This window comes from Typopeltis vanoorti, chromosome 18, assembly GCF_054136105.1.
Source record: "Typopeltis vanoorti isolate ZY-2024b chromosome 18, IOZ_Tvanoo_1.0, whole genome shotgun sequence".
Lineage (NCBI taxonomy): Eukaryota > Metazoa > Arthropoda > Arachnida > Uropygi > Thelyphonidae > Typopeltis > Typopeltis vanoorti.
The window spans coordinates 75,058,346-75,074,087 of record NC_143566.1 but is presented as its reverse complement, the minus strand read 5'-3'; the positions used below and the strand labels follow the sequence as shown (position 1 = coordinate 75,074,087).

General features: G+C 36.7%; 1 protein-coding gene across 1 annotated transcript in view; it reads right to left on the bottom strand.

Moving 5' to 3' along the window:
* LOC150096813 (uncharacterized) overlaps positions 1-11,544 on the bottom strand; it is a 184,003-nt gene extending 172,459 nt beyond the window's left edge. The window contains exon 1 of the mRNA XM_090408185.1: positions 11,536-11,544. The gene's annotated coding sequence lies outside the window, so the exon portion shown is untranslated. The remainder of the gene's footprint in view (positions 1-11,535) is intronic.
* Positions 11,545-15,742: the final 4,198 nt, after the last annotated feature.

Genomic DNA, 15,742 nt, shown 5'->3' with positions numbered 1-15,742 from the left:
TTATTAAGTACAGTAATTCGTTACAACAGTAAAAGCATAAATTTATTGTTTAAGTATATATAAAAATATATATTCATATTTTTATATATTTGTATATACAAATATGAATATATTTGTATATACTCACTATAACCGAGACTAGAATAACAATTAAATTTATTCAAAACGCAACATGTTTCATTAGATTGACCGACTTCTTCAGGCGTGGGAACATAGAAAGCAAATAAACACTATAAGAAACATCGTATCACTATAAAAACAACTAATATAAAATTCAGTTAGCTTTGAACTGTAGCTACAGTCCGTGTTGAAGTTCTATTGTTAGACAGCTGCGTGTGTCTGATTTGACGAGTGTGCCAATATCGGATAGCAGAGCTGAGTCCGGTAGATTATAGCTGAGGTTATTATTTATGTGATGAGGATCCATAACAATTTCCTTAGACTCGACTATGCGGCGCTCCACCTCGTCACGGCATATATGAAGGTTTGAAATTGTTGTCCAATTTATCTCATGTTGACGGCCTTCATCATTTGTGTTTACCTACATGGCTTGACAGGTCACTTGCTCTAGTTCTTTTGTAGGCAATGTCCCTCTGGTGTTCTTCCAGACATAGGAGGGTGGATTTTTCAGTTTGGCCATAGTATTGCTTCCCGCAGTCACACGTGATTTTGTATCTTCTTCTTCTACGCGTTATTCCCGCTTCTTATGCAGGGTCCGCGTGTTACTTAGATGCGACTACTTGTTAGTACTACTCCCAACCGACCTGCCTGGTCTGCCGCTGGGGGGGAATATATTTTTGACTGTAGAGGCGTATGTTCACGAGGCCGGTTTGCCTGTTTGCGGGATGAAAAACGCCAGATAAACTGGCGGAAAAAACCCTACTGACCGCGCCCAAGACCGGCTAACTTGGCTATGCCTGAGGAAGATCCTCAAATTCCTCACGTCTACAACGGGAATCGAACCTGGGACACTCCTTCCCCAGACATATGGTTGCGAAGCGCAAAGACACTAGGCTAACCGCGCGGTTCACACGTGATTTTGTATACTCCTGGGAATTATAGATGGTTGTGAGCTTGTTTATTTGCTTAAAATCGATCTTAGTTTAGGAAGAGTAGAGAAACAGGTTTTTATGTTGAACTTTCGTAAAATTCTTCTTAGTTTCGTGGAGAGCGAGCTGATGTATGGTAAGGAGATATAACCTTTGGGGTTGTCTTGTGTTTCTGAGTTGTTTTGATGGCAGTGGTATAGATGCTTATTAATAGTTTTCGACGAGTAACCATTACTTGTAAAGGTTCTTTGTAGATGTTGTAGTTCATTTTTTAGCTCTTCATCATCTGACAGTATAGATCTGGCATGATGTGCTAGGGTTGAGATGATATACCCACTTTCTGTGCAGGATAGTGATGTGAGAACGCATGCAGGTATCTATCTGTGTGAGTAGATTTTCTAAAGATTGAGATTTTAATAGAATCAGATGTCTTAGTAAGTCTTACGTCCAGGAAGGGAAAAAATACACACACACACACACACACACACACACACACACACACACACACACACACACACACACACACGCACACGCACACACACACACACACACACACAAGAAAAGCAAATATCTTAACAATAGACATAGTGAAAATGCAAATAACGTCTTTTTCTCATTTGCATACTACGTAAACGTGTAAAAAGTTATTGTATATTACGAATTTCTAAATATACCGCATACATGTCACTTAAAACAGGTGGCGTTAAGCATTACCGTTGTGTACCGTTCCAAATACTGTATATATGTATATAAACCTTCATCTGTGAATGAGTTTAAGGGGAAGTATGACAGGTATTGTTGTGAATAACGCTTAGTATGTCAATGTTGGGTCTCCCGCGATGAGTCTTTTGACTCCATGGAGGCACCTTATATAATAATAATAATAATAGTATATTTCTTTACGGGTAAATAAGAATTTAGCTGTAACAATTACTAAATTTTAGAAAATCAGATTCACAGCTTTTCGGAATCTTAAGAGATGAGAGCTTAATGCAATGCATCAGCTAAACCTGCCCTTCGCCAACAAGATTGGTCTAAAGTTTAGAGCCAATTACATACAATTCTTTGCAATAAAGAGCCGGATTCCCTCGTAAACACTTTCTTAGGTGATCACAGTATATAGTAATGTTTATATCGGCGAGAAAACATGTACGCCACAAGTGACCTATCTTTACTTTCGGGATTAAGTTATTGGATTTTCGTAATGTTTGGGGGGGAGGGGTGAATTACGAAAATCCAATAACTTAATCCCGAAAATAAAGGTAGTTTTTTTTTTTTTTACTTATTATTTCAGTTTCGTGTTTCTTGTTATGATTTTATAAAAATCCATAAATGGCTAATAAAATTATTATAATTTTAATACAAAAAATAAACACTGAACCTACCAATAATATTTACATACTACTATATACAACATCGCATTATTATTCAAAAGCTTCGTACAAACGAACTGCAGCACGAATTTGTCCATTTTAAATAAACCACCTTGGTTAACCGGATGTTGATATTCATACAAATCACGCGATTTACATAAAGAAATGAACTGAGGTTATTTTCATTAACAGGAGGAACAAAGAATCAAATATATCGATTACATATATAATGATCAAATCGATACACAAATATAAGTCCCTGAAATGAATCAAAACAAAAATAGATTACATACTTTTTGTTGTGTTTTGGTTTTCCTTCTCCGACAGGCAGTCTGGGACTTATCTCTCTATTACACAGTAGTAGCTGCGCTAATGAAAGTTGTAACACACAGGACAACGTCTATTTCCTTCTTTATATCTTCCCTCCAATTGAAATACTACAGCAACAAGGTCATAGGCCAAGTGACAGTTCTCTACAATTCAACGTAAAATCACGAGGTGCTATGGGCGAGTCGTGAGAAAGCCCAAGGGCTACCGCTGAGAAGAAAGGAATAACAAGGTGTCGTAGATAAGGTTTGGAGTTAAAGAAACACCGCCAACTGAACCCCTAGAGTGTAAGGGTAATTTCACGGGATATTCAAGGGCACATTCAGCTTAAATTAATTAGTGTGGATTGACAATTGTTTTTTCACGTTAGTAATGATATTAGCTTATCTTCGATCTTATTTCTTATGAATTATAGATTCATTTACTGAATGCATCTGTTTACTAATGTTATTTATGAGATTAAATTATTTAAGTTTTAACTATACAGTTATTAAACACGAGAAGCAGATTTAACAGAAAGAACAAACAAAAAAAATTTGTCGATCTTATTTCTAATGAATTATAGATTCATTTACTGAATGCATCTGTTTACTAATGTTATTTATGAGATTAAATTATTTAAGTTTTAACTATACAGTTATTAAACACGAGAAGCAGATTTAACAGAAAGAACAAACAAACAAAAAAAGTGTTTTAATTCGTTTTTTACGTTAGTGTGCATTTTAACGCAGGTGGCGCAATATATAACTTTATTCCTACAAATATCCAATTGTTTAATGGATTCCGGAAATGATCAGTTCTTTTCACGTAATGACAAGAATTGAAAATCTTTGCTCTAAACGTTTTCGATGTGTTACTAAATCACTGAATCTAAACTTTTAGAAAACAAAACTATTAAAGATCAGCTGAATTCATAAGCCAAATAATTTGTGTATTTATGTTGGCATCATATGAAGCTATTATTAGGATGGTTATATATAGATATTGCGCCGAAGCAAGTACTGTTTTGCCTCCCCGTAAATTCAGGTAAATATGTTAAAAATAATAATAATAAGCAAACACTATTTTCATGATTGAGATACGATCTTGTCGGTTTTTGCTGCCTTCCAAACTTACCACTTTTACATAGTGAGTTACGATGGCCCTGGTGATTATTATTATTATCACGCGTATAAGTGTCTGTGGGTTCCGCGCATAAGCTTTAAACACAAGCTTTCGGGGAAAATAATGTTACCTCATCAGGAACAAATATTAAAATATGAAAACGATTTCATTTCTTCTAACTACAGTACTGTAAATACATATGCAAGTAATCATAATCAAAATGAGTACAAAAGTTGTAAAAAGTAACATTAGAATTTTTATCTAAATTTTCATTGTACATGGCGTGTATGCACATGTATACACTAGCGCATGTAATGTAAATAGTATGTATGAATAAAAAATTAATTTCTTCCCATTTTTCCCATTGTGTGTTACGCTTAATGGCCTGTCATGTCCAAGTAACTTGGCCTCTTGAAGCCAAAGTAATGTTCTGATATGGCGATTAATTCTACCTGTAGAGTGCGTTATAGTTGTCAAGTTCGTGTTTTCTGGCCAAACTAGCTAACTCCTTTCAGTTAAAAAAAAAAAAAAAAGACCTGGTGAATAATCTTTGCATCCTAGACAGAATTAGAAACCAATAAATTTAACTACACATGCTGTTGATAATTAGAGCAATATCACTATTCAGACACAAAATATTTTTTGGTTCCATCAGATTCTACAGACAGACTAGGACACAGTATCTCAAAAATTAATGATAAAGTTTCCTAGATTAAGCAAATGCGATCTGGAAATATCAAACCCGATAAGAACTGGGATAAGAAATCCCAATTCTTATCGGCAATCATGCTCCAACTGTTAAACCTAATTTTCTAGCAATGCAAATAATCACGTAATCCAAACCGCATTATGGTAAACCAGTTCCACCATCTCGTGGTCCAAATCATTACATATATATTAGATCTCATTAATGGATTATACGGTCGATATTTTTAAGCTACCAGATTAAAATCCCAGTTTCTGGGAAGAACAACCTTATTTCACTGTGCCAAAAATTGACTAACTAGATAAGTGACCAAAGAAAGGTCTAGAAAAAGGTCCTCTAGTCGGCGACTAGAATTACACATACACTATCTACCAATAACTGTACGGACACTCCTTGTTATTTGAAGTTATTAACAAACCTGGAACATTCCAGGTTTGTTAACAACATAAAAACTGGTGTACATATAGTAGGAAGCAGTATTTCATCGTAGCAGTTGAATAGAGGTGGTATGGCAACACGACGTGAACTCAGTGACTTCGAGAGAGGTGTCATCGTGGGCTGTCACATTGGTGTCATGTACATGCGTGCCATTGCCGCTCATCTGGAGCATCCAAAATCAACGGTTAATGATGTGATCAACAAAGGGAGACGTACTGGCATCACTAGTACAGGAAAACAAAAATCGTCTGCAATCGGCACAGACCATTCGTGATGAGTTCCACAGCGCCTGTAACACCATAGTGAGCACTAATACTGTACGAAAAGCACTCCATTTAGGGTTTCCACAGAAGAGCAGCAGCACACAAGCCAAACAGCGCAACAAAGAACAAGGGGGGAGGCTCATCTGCCTGGTGCAAAGAGTGTGTGAACTGGACAATTGAACAGCGGAAAAATGGTACTCTGGAACGATGAATCAAGGTTCACCTCTTTCCAGTCTGATGGCAGCCTGGTGAACGCTTGTTCGTTGTTGTGATGTTTGGCTTGTGTGCTGCTGCTGCTTTTCTGTGGAAACCCAGTAAATGGAGTGCTTTTCGTACAGTATTAGTGCTCACCATGGTGTTACAGTCGCTGTGGAACTCATCACGAATGGTCTGTGACGATTGCAGACGATTTTTGCGTGCCACCCGGTTTAATACCCTTCTGTCCCTATCGGTCATTTGCGGCGGCCACCCTGGGTGTTTTCCTGTATTAGTGATGCCAGAATGTCTCCATTTGTTGATCACATCATTAACCGTTGATTTTGGATGCTCCAGATGAGCGGCAATGGCACGCATGTACATGACACCAATGTGAAAGCCCACGATGATACCTCTCTCCTTCTAAGTCATTGAGTTCACGTAAAGTTTGTTGGTGGAGGAGTACTGGTGTGGGGTGCATTCAGCTGGTTTGGAGTGGGACCACTGGTCGTTGTCCGTTGTTCCATGAAGGCAGCTCAGTACCTGGATAATCAGGTACTGCCTACACCGTGGAGTTTCTATGGAACGGACCCGTGTTACTATAAAGACGACAATGTAGCTGTTATGGAATGGTATGAAGAGATGGATGTTAAACTGCCCTGGCCTGCACAGACCTCAACTCAATGGAACACCTGTGAGACGAACTGGAACGGCGATTGAGGTTCAGAGTAGAATGTCCTCGATTCTGTCACTCAACTGTGCTGCTTTGATGCAGAAGTGGGGACACCTTCCACCTGATGACTGCTGCATATTGGTGGAAAGCTTCCTTCAAAGGGTGGAGGAGGTAATCAAAGCCAAAAGTGGACATACTAACCGATATCAGGGTTCGCTTGCTGGTATCAATTGTAAATTGCTAAAGTGTCCGGACAATTGTTGGTAGATAGAAGTAGACATACACACTACTTCTTTAGGCACATTAGCACTATGGAGACATATGCTATTTTTCACGGGACTACGAAAGATGCCTTATAAGTAAAATATGTCCAAAATCAGAAAGTAAACATCGTATATTTCAAGTCCGAAACATAATAATATGCGATATGGCAAATTCACATTAATTATACACACGAAAAGATGTTGCACATTACTGCTTAATATGCATTATCTGTAAGATATATTATCAAAAAAAAAAAAAAAAAATCTTCCACTATAGCAGTTCTTACTCTGCCGGTGCAAAAACATCCACTATTTAAAAAAGAAAAATACCAAAGCACAATAAGTACTCCATACTAAATCAGACCTAAGCTTTTGTATACTGTATGCTCATCAATAATTGTACTAATTAATATGATGAAGCAAATAAACAATTCTTCTACGTCCCAGACCAACTTTGCAAATATCCATATAGTAAAAAACACATGAGCATCCCATGTGGCGCCGAAACGCAGCTTTGGCTCTCATGTTCAACCGCTGGTAATAATAATGATGGCTTACAACTATTAAACTATTCTACTACTCGTAACATTGCCTGAATCTTAATATTGAAAACTCAGTACATCATTAGTGAGCTTCCCACGCTTTCAGGACTTTGAGCGTGCTAATGTAATAATAATAATAATAACTATATTAAGATGTTAAAATGAAACTTAAAATATATACAGAATCATAAATGATTAAGTGCTTCCAGTTCAGATGTTAAAATGTGATATCATTAATAATAAATCGCCTTATATTCCACAAAGAGTGTAGACGGGATGCTTTTAACCTTCGGAAATTGATGCGCAACTGGCTTATACCTTTTACTGTCACGACTGGTCGAGTTCATGACAATGGTCTTGACGACTTTGGGAAGAGAGTGTAACCTGGCATTCTCTCTAGAGCTTCCGTAGCTCAGTCAGTATAAACGACATCCTTTGTTCGGAAAGACCGGGGTTCGATTACCATCCATGACGGGAGGAACCTTTATCTGGTCCCTTTTGGACGAAAGGTGAGTTAGCCAGTCTTACAGGGAGGTAGGGGTTTTCACCGGAAATTCGGATTTTTCGTTCCCTAGAACAGGCAAACAGGCCCCAGGAATACTTAAGAAAGGGTCCCTCCCAGCCATAGGCCTGATATGTCAGCAATGTCGGTCCCGAGCCGGGATAAAAGGGGGGAATTGAGATAGTGCCGTACCTCCACCTAAAAGTGGCTCACGACCGTTGTATCATCATACGAAATAAATAAATATGTTCTCTAAAAATTGTGTATATCAGCATTGTATTAACCAAAAGTGTAATCATTTGTCACAAATTCTTATTATTTTAATTAGGGAGCATTATGTATCTCAATGGTACTACTTTCAGTATCTTCATACAGTAAGCCAAAACATTGCCTGCAAAAGATTATGCTGTTAAATGTAATTAATATTGCAATACTCAATATTAATTACATTTCTACTGTTAACATTCTCCTTATTGTTGTATAGTGTACAAAAGATGAATACTCAGCGTTTTGTGTTGAATTAAAAAATGTAATACACTGCTTTTCTCTCTCTCTCTCTCTCTCTCTCTCTCTCTCTCTCTGTCTCTCGCTGTTTGTCTCTGTGTGTGTCTTATTGTTTTTTTATTGTGCAAATACTTCAAATGTCATATACTACGCCAGGACACAGGTCACAGGCAGTAGATATTGGCAATTAGTTGTAGGACAATCACAAACATCCATGACCATAGCAGGATTCGAACACGCAGCCTTTTTTGGCTGAAGAACCCGCAGCCTTTTTCGGCTGGTGTGTGTGAGAGAGAGAGAGCGAGATTAAGGAGAAAATGTAGCCTGTTGATATATTTTTTAAAGAGTGGGAGGCTGTACTCAGTAGGAAAAACAGTGTGGGAAGATTGTTCCAAAGAATAGAGGTGGATGGAATTATGGAAGCTGATGAGAAGTTAGTTTGGTGTGCGAATCTGGACAGTGTATGGGTGTTGACGTGGCTGCTCTAGTTCTATAGTCTACTACTCAGCGATAAACCAGTATATCCGTAAATCTAGCTCCGAGCATATATAATATTAAACAGAATAGTCCGTAAATTATGTTTAATATACAATTTGGATAGGAAATGAATTTCAATCCGATGTGAGACCAACAACCCGCTGATTGGAAGTCTGAAGTAGCTTCCAAACGATGTTTGCTCTAATATTAAAACCTCTGATTAAAAAATGTTTATTTTTTTGTGGGGGGGGGGGCATGTAATCAAAAATAACCACCCAATATAGAAGCTGTAAGGGGGAAAAAAAGTATATTAGCTGATTAAATCAACAAGCAGATTAAATTAAAATTCATTTGGGGAGGGGGGGGTGAACTAGGAACATCGCAGACACTAAATAAAAGCTCGAAAACTAAGTTGTTTACTACATATCTGCTGTTATGGCCTTGAAATCAACATTTGAGAAAAAAAGCGAAAGCAGAGAATGTACGTAAACAGGTATTGCAACCACCAGCATCATAATAAATTACTAACAGCTGCTTATCGGATTGATGGAGGGAATTTCGAATTAATATATCTTGTAAGCTGATAAAAAACTATCAAAATACCTGTTCTTTCAGCGGTGTGAGTTTACAATAATATGAAGCAATTATTCAACATTATTTCGTTCACATTATAGCTGAAGCTTAAGTGTTCTTCCTTTCGGAATACATATGCGAAGGTCTTTACTGATACTTACCCTGGAGCAGGCAACCCTCATGGGAGAAACAGCAGGGTTTTAAAGCAATGCCTGTATCGAAACACAGGAAATGTGTTACTTGCAACTTGTTAGTCATCAGGAAGCATACGCCTAATTGGAAACTGGAGGCGTTAAAATTCAAAGGGATAGTTGGATTGAATTAAGGAACGTCTGGAGATGAAAGCACTAGCGTTTTCCACAGCCGGTTAGTAACACCTCTTCTGTATCGCTTATATGGAAGGTTTCTCGCCAGTAACCGTGTACCGTTGCATATAGTTGGCGCCCTCAAGTTTTACATCAGCATGGTTCCTATCAATTTTTAGGTTGATTTTATACGCAGGTATCCTGGAAGCAGTGACAGAATTTAAATATTCTATCGGGTAATTTACTGTTTTATCCTAATTTACATAGACAAGATGCAATATTGTTATGGATTTGTGGATCATTACCTAGGCTTCAAAAGTTACTTAGTGCAGTGTAATCGATTATTTGCGCCTGGTCATTATGGCGTGCTTACAAAGTCACAGATTCAGTTCATTTGAAATATGGAAATCCTTGAACGAAATGCCAGACGAACTTAATCAAGTAGCCTGAAACATATCCACGACCACCATAAACATATTTCCTCCCCCAGTAGCGCACTCAGGATTAAATCTTGTGGTGTGTGTGTGGGGGGGGGGGGTTGAGTAGAAGATTTGAGAATACACACTACGCATCGCATGCGACTTATGACTGAGCATCTGCAATGATCGCTAATTCATAAGTAATATAGAAATAGAAGACATGACACAACATAATTATTAAAAAAATGAATTTTAATTACGAAAAGATTTTTGGAAAATTTTCTAAAGTTTTTTTCATTTTTCTTTGGGGGGAAAGGCCACTTACCATCCCCCTTGCACAAAGATGGTTCAGCCTTTTCTGCGAGGTTTGAATAAACAGACATTTCAGTTTTATTTATATAACTATACTTCAATATTACAAGATATTTCTTAAGCAGAAGAAATATCGTATTTTCTACTTTAAAAAAATCAGGTCAGTAGTTTGAGTAAGTCTCGAATTACACCCAAAATAAGATAAAACGTTTTCGAATATAAAAAAAGAAAATAATAGTTTTCCGATAATTCCATGTTCAAATAATAATAATAATAACAACAATAACATAGACGGTTATTTCTAGAAGTGTGAACAAAAAATTTCACGAAGATTTAAACATTGAGGCAACCGATACCGCATGCATGCAGAGTGCACCTGGAAGTATTAATCGATCAGACGGTTACCAATTAACATTTATAATGCTTGTTTGATACTTTGAAACTTAGCATTGATTTATGAGAAGACATTTTAAGACTTAAAGGATGGTTGATCTTGTATTGAAACTAAGATCACTCTTTATTTTCTCATTGGTTATCTGATTAAAAAAAAAAAAGAAAAGAAAAGTTAGTACTGTATATAAATGTATCGATTCCTCTTTTTCAAAATAATAAATAACAAAAAAATGGACGGTATACACTGAAAAAAATAATATAAGCCTTTTATAAAATAGTGATCTTATTCTATTCTCTCATTCTTGCCTGTTTCCAAATCACTTGAAATATCTTTAGGTGATTTGGAAAATTTTCATGCCTGTGGACAATACCGTAACTAGTTTTTCACGAGCCCTGTGTAAGATTTTATTCTTTGGCCCCCTTTCTTTGAAAAAAAAAAAAAAAAAAACGATAGAAATAGATCGGTTATATGGAATAGGCCCCCACGGCAGCAAAATTTTAAATTTGAAAATGAATATATAACATTGATTATTTTTGATACTTAATTTCAGCCCACTCCCTTTGTCCTGGGCCTTGCCTGTGCATCCGTTGTACCTGCCTAGTTACGGCACTCCCTGTGGATAGTTTAATCGCTAGCTGAAAGAGTGTTTGTCAAATTAGCTATGGTTTGAATTCCCATTGTTAACATCCAGATTTACAGCTTTTGTTTAGGACATGCCAGTGCATGCTATTTACGTAGTGCACAGTGGAAAAACATAGATTGGGGCGAGGATATTCAGACAATGTGATAATATCCAGGTGAGTTTATTAGGCTTTTCAAAATCCTCTGCAGGTTTTCTTTGTGGCTATTTCAGGTACATTATTTAAAGCAGAGGATAATTTTCAATTAGCATTCATGAATTTCAAAGGCTTTGTCCTAAGATACAGATTAAAAATCACTCAATGTGTATGCAAGAACGCTCGATAAGAAAGAGACATAGAGATGTTTTTACATCGTTTATATATTGTCCAATAACAAATGATTAAACTGTAGCCATTTTCAAATTCCAAGTTTAAGTTACTACGAAATCATACAATATTTTCTTGTCTTTTCAAATCAAGTTTTGTGTTTACTTACTTGGCACGAATTTTCAGAGAACCTCAACCGCCCAAATATTATTTTAATACCAGAATAGCGTGTGCTAATTTATTGCAAAAACATTCTTTTTGATGTTTAATGTTCGGGTAGAATCTGTTCTTCAACAACAGGTGGCTGTTGTTAGAGGACGAATAATAATAATAATAATAATAATAATAATAATAATAATAATAATAATAATAATAATAATAATGGGGTGGAAGTGATATTATCAAACGAAGTTGCTATAAAGTATTGATCGCTATAATAATAATAATTATAATTATAACTATTATTATTCACACAGAAATTCACCTAAGTTCTGTTCACGGATGCGAATGATACCTTGTTTTATGTTAGGCTTTCGAGTTGCCATATTGCTTCGGGTCAGCTATTGGATTGAATATTGTTCGGAAGGCAAAATAATAAACACTACTGGAGGCTTGAAAAAAAAAAAAAAAAAAATTCTAAGATGGTCATCACTCGTAAATTTGATAACAGTGACTTTCTAATAAACACGAGTTAAAATGTTTGTCATTTTAAGACACTAGGAAAGATTCGAAAAACGTCGCTATCGGCCTTCACAATTTCAGAATCATTACAAAAATGAAGTAATTTCGACTACTCATTTGTAGAGTGGGTAGTCGAAAATATATTTTAGTTTATCTAAAACTTAAAAACAATCTCGGTTTAAGTTGGTGATATTAAAAAGTTGACCATTGCTACATTTAATAGTAAACCTGATTTCATCTATGTTATGAACATTCTGTGTTATTTCTTAAAAGTATCAGTCTAACGCAGCCTTATTTATTAATTACAACTAAAGCCCTCTCTCCCCCTATTTCTTTAAACAAAATCATTCAAAATAAAAATTAAAAAAAAATTCTTCCTTTTCGTGAAGTTTTCTGTACCACGAGTAGTCGGTATTTCACACCGTCAATTTTGTCATACCATATACACTGCTTGGAAAGAAGTCATCGGACACCCCCATGGGCAAAATGCATCGTTCCATGTAACGAGTAACGTGTTTGTAGCCGGCATAAATTGGAAGCATATGATGCTCTCGAGTCCCACCACACTCACCGAGAGTGACCGTAACTACGAAGGATAATATATGTAAAAACTATTCATGGGACGTTCAGAGCCACGGTTCATAACAAGGGATTCCATGGTAGGACAGCAATATGCAAGTCTCACATTACCCGAACCAACATGCAGCGTCATCTTCAGGGGATCAAAGAGCGTTTACAGTGGGACGTGGAAGCTTGGAAGGTTGTATAATGGAGTACGAATCACAATACATCCTCTATCCAGCAGATGAATGAGCGTAGCGGATGCCCGGCAAATATCTCTTACCAGAGTGCGTGCTCCTATGAAATTTGAAGTGGTGGTGTGAGGGTATGGTCCTGTTTTTCATGGTTTGAAACCGGACCTCTGTCATACAGTGAACTCCGAGATGTATCTGAACATTCTGGACAATTCAATGTTTCCTTCTTTGTGGAGTTTCTACAGAACTGACCATAATCTCTTTCAGCAAGACAAAATGCATTGCGTCATAAGGCTGCTGCTGTAACTGTGTGATTTGTGTAAACAGTGTTTACACAAATGTTTAGAGTTTAGTAAACAGTGTTTACTAAACACTTTGTGCTTCTCACATAAATGGCGCGCTTGAAGCATAGCAATTCTTCATTTGATTTTGATGCTTTCCAGATTTAAAATTATATTTGTTGATTCAAGTATTGAAAGTTATCTTACAATAAAATCCATGGAACCGATTAAGATGAGCGCTGATGCACTCTTACAACTTTCATACATCAATAAAAATGCAATCATATGGTCAAATTGATGTGAATCTTGTAGTGCGTTTTTTGTAGAGGTTTCTTCTTTTTAAATAAACAACATGTATAATTCTGGTGTGATATTTACATTATATTATTATGCTAATATATACTGGCATACAAATCAAGAGAATAATCGGACGAAGTGAAATAATAGCATAACCAGTCATTCTAAGTACTTTGAAGTGCTTCGATTAAGTCTGGATGATCTTTTCGAGTGGAAGAGCTCAATCTTCGAGCAAGTCAATGTATCGTTTGAGACAGTGGGGGAGTGGAAGTACTTGAATATCCTCTGGAAGCTGCTAGTTATCATACAGACATCTTCGGATTGTGCACCTGCATAAATGGCTGAGTTCTGATGGATTAAAACATCGCTCTTTCAGCAGTGGTAACCACGGAAAAGTAATATCCAGGAACCGTCTAGCAAAGAAATAACCCAAATCTTTTGAAATTCTTGATAGATCAAGAGATTGTTGTCGATTGACTTTTGAATGGATTAGATTGAGAGTTGAGGAATCGAACGACAAACAATTTGAGCTCGTTTATGATCATTTTGATTATTTCCTCTTCGGCATTGTTAAATTCGCCGGTAATGAGCGGAGACATGTAAATGTATATAACGTGTATATAAAGTAGACCGATACCTTGGACGAGTAAACTTTTTTTTTTTTTTTTTTGGCTAGTAGATTCCAGTTATATCTGGAGCATGTGTGTGTGTGTGTGTGTGTGTGTAAATTTATATAACGGATCCCTGAGGAGTGCCTCAGGGATGTGTTATATCATCTACCCTCTACTCCAACCTGCTCTCAATCACCACCAATTCTATCCAAGCTTTGCCTACAACAGCACATTCTATTCATCTTGCTCCTTCAACAAACTAATTCTCAGACATTCCAAGCATAAACATCATCTGCAACTAGCGCATTAAACACGGATCTAGATACATTCTTCAGTGGGACATGGATAACATGGTCACCTTCAATGCCATGAAAACGCAGTTCTGTCCTTGCAAAAGGGATCTCATCTTACCTCCTGTTATTCTCAGTAATACATACATCATTACACGAAATCAGATTCTCTCTCTCTCTCTCTCTCTCTCTCTGCTTGGACCGACGTTTACCTCCATCCTCTTCTGAAAAAAAAAAAACAAGAAAACATTACATCGATAGTTTCCTCAGCCGCTCAAGAAGCTACTTTATACTAACCTGGCTACTAACTTTCTATCAATCCCAAATCCATCTCTCAGAATACTATTCACACATTTGAGGTGCTGTGCCTAAAATATCCCAAAAAATTATTGCTGTCCAGAAGAAAGCAATGCGACTCATAGATGAACCTCCTTCACTTAAAGGCTCATTTCAACCTCTATTTGATAGCTGCAATGCTTCTGCTCTGTGTGTCTTCTACAAATACTTCCATGGTCCTTGCTCCAGTAAATGGCAACCATCAGTCCTCCTCTTCCTGTTGGTCACTTTGACCAATGACCAAAGATGGAAAATGTAAATCACATGTTTAACCTCTTAATTTTTACGACTCCTCGGATTTCCAGGAAGACCACATTGTAATTCAATGTTTCTCAAGGTGTGAAGTCTGATTTTCTACCTATGCCACAGATACCTGTGTTCTATGCTGCTTATATATAAGGCTGAATATAATCAGTATAGATTTAATTGTATGTCTCATTTTTGTAATGAAGATACTATGCCTCTACAAAAAATGAAGTAAATGCACAGACATGAACATTTTTCACCTCAGAATATTGATCTTCAAGTGCGTAGTCGAAAATATATTTTAGTTTATCTAAAATTAAAAACAAAAATCGCGATTTCTGTTAGTGATATCATTAAAACTTGCCCAATTGCTGCATTTAATAGTAAACCCTGATTTCACTGTGTTATGACAATTCTGTGTTACCTGTTGAAAGTTTCAGTCTAAATATGCTTATTATTATTATTATTATTATTATTATTAGGTGACAACGCTACGGAGTCCAAGGACTCATCGCGGGAAGGCACTGTACGCTGCACATCCTAGAATCTGCACTGCTTGATCCACCATTTACACACCATGCCCTCTAACGCCCATTAATGACATTTTGGTCTATTAATTGCGTGTGTTCTGTGGAGGATTTGCTTGTATGCTGGATGAAAATCCCCTATTCCTGGAGAGAAAAGTGATCCCTACGAAAATTTTCCATTCGACAAGCTCATTGTCCCTTTGCCAACTGAGTTACGGAATCACATAATCTAATCAGAAGAATGAATGAGTATTGATTGTTCTATATGTTACACAAGTATGGTATAAAATGAGTGTAAATCGGATGTGTGACGCGACTGCGAGTTATATCCCACGCATTAAACTGATAAAGA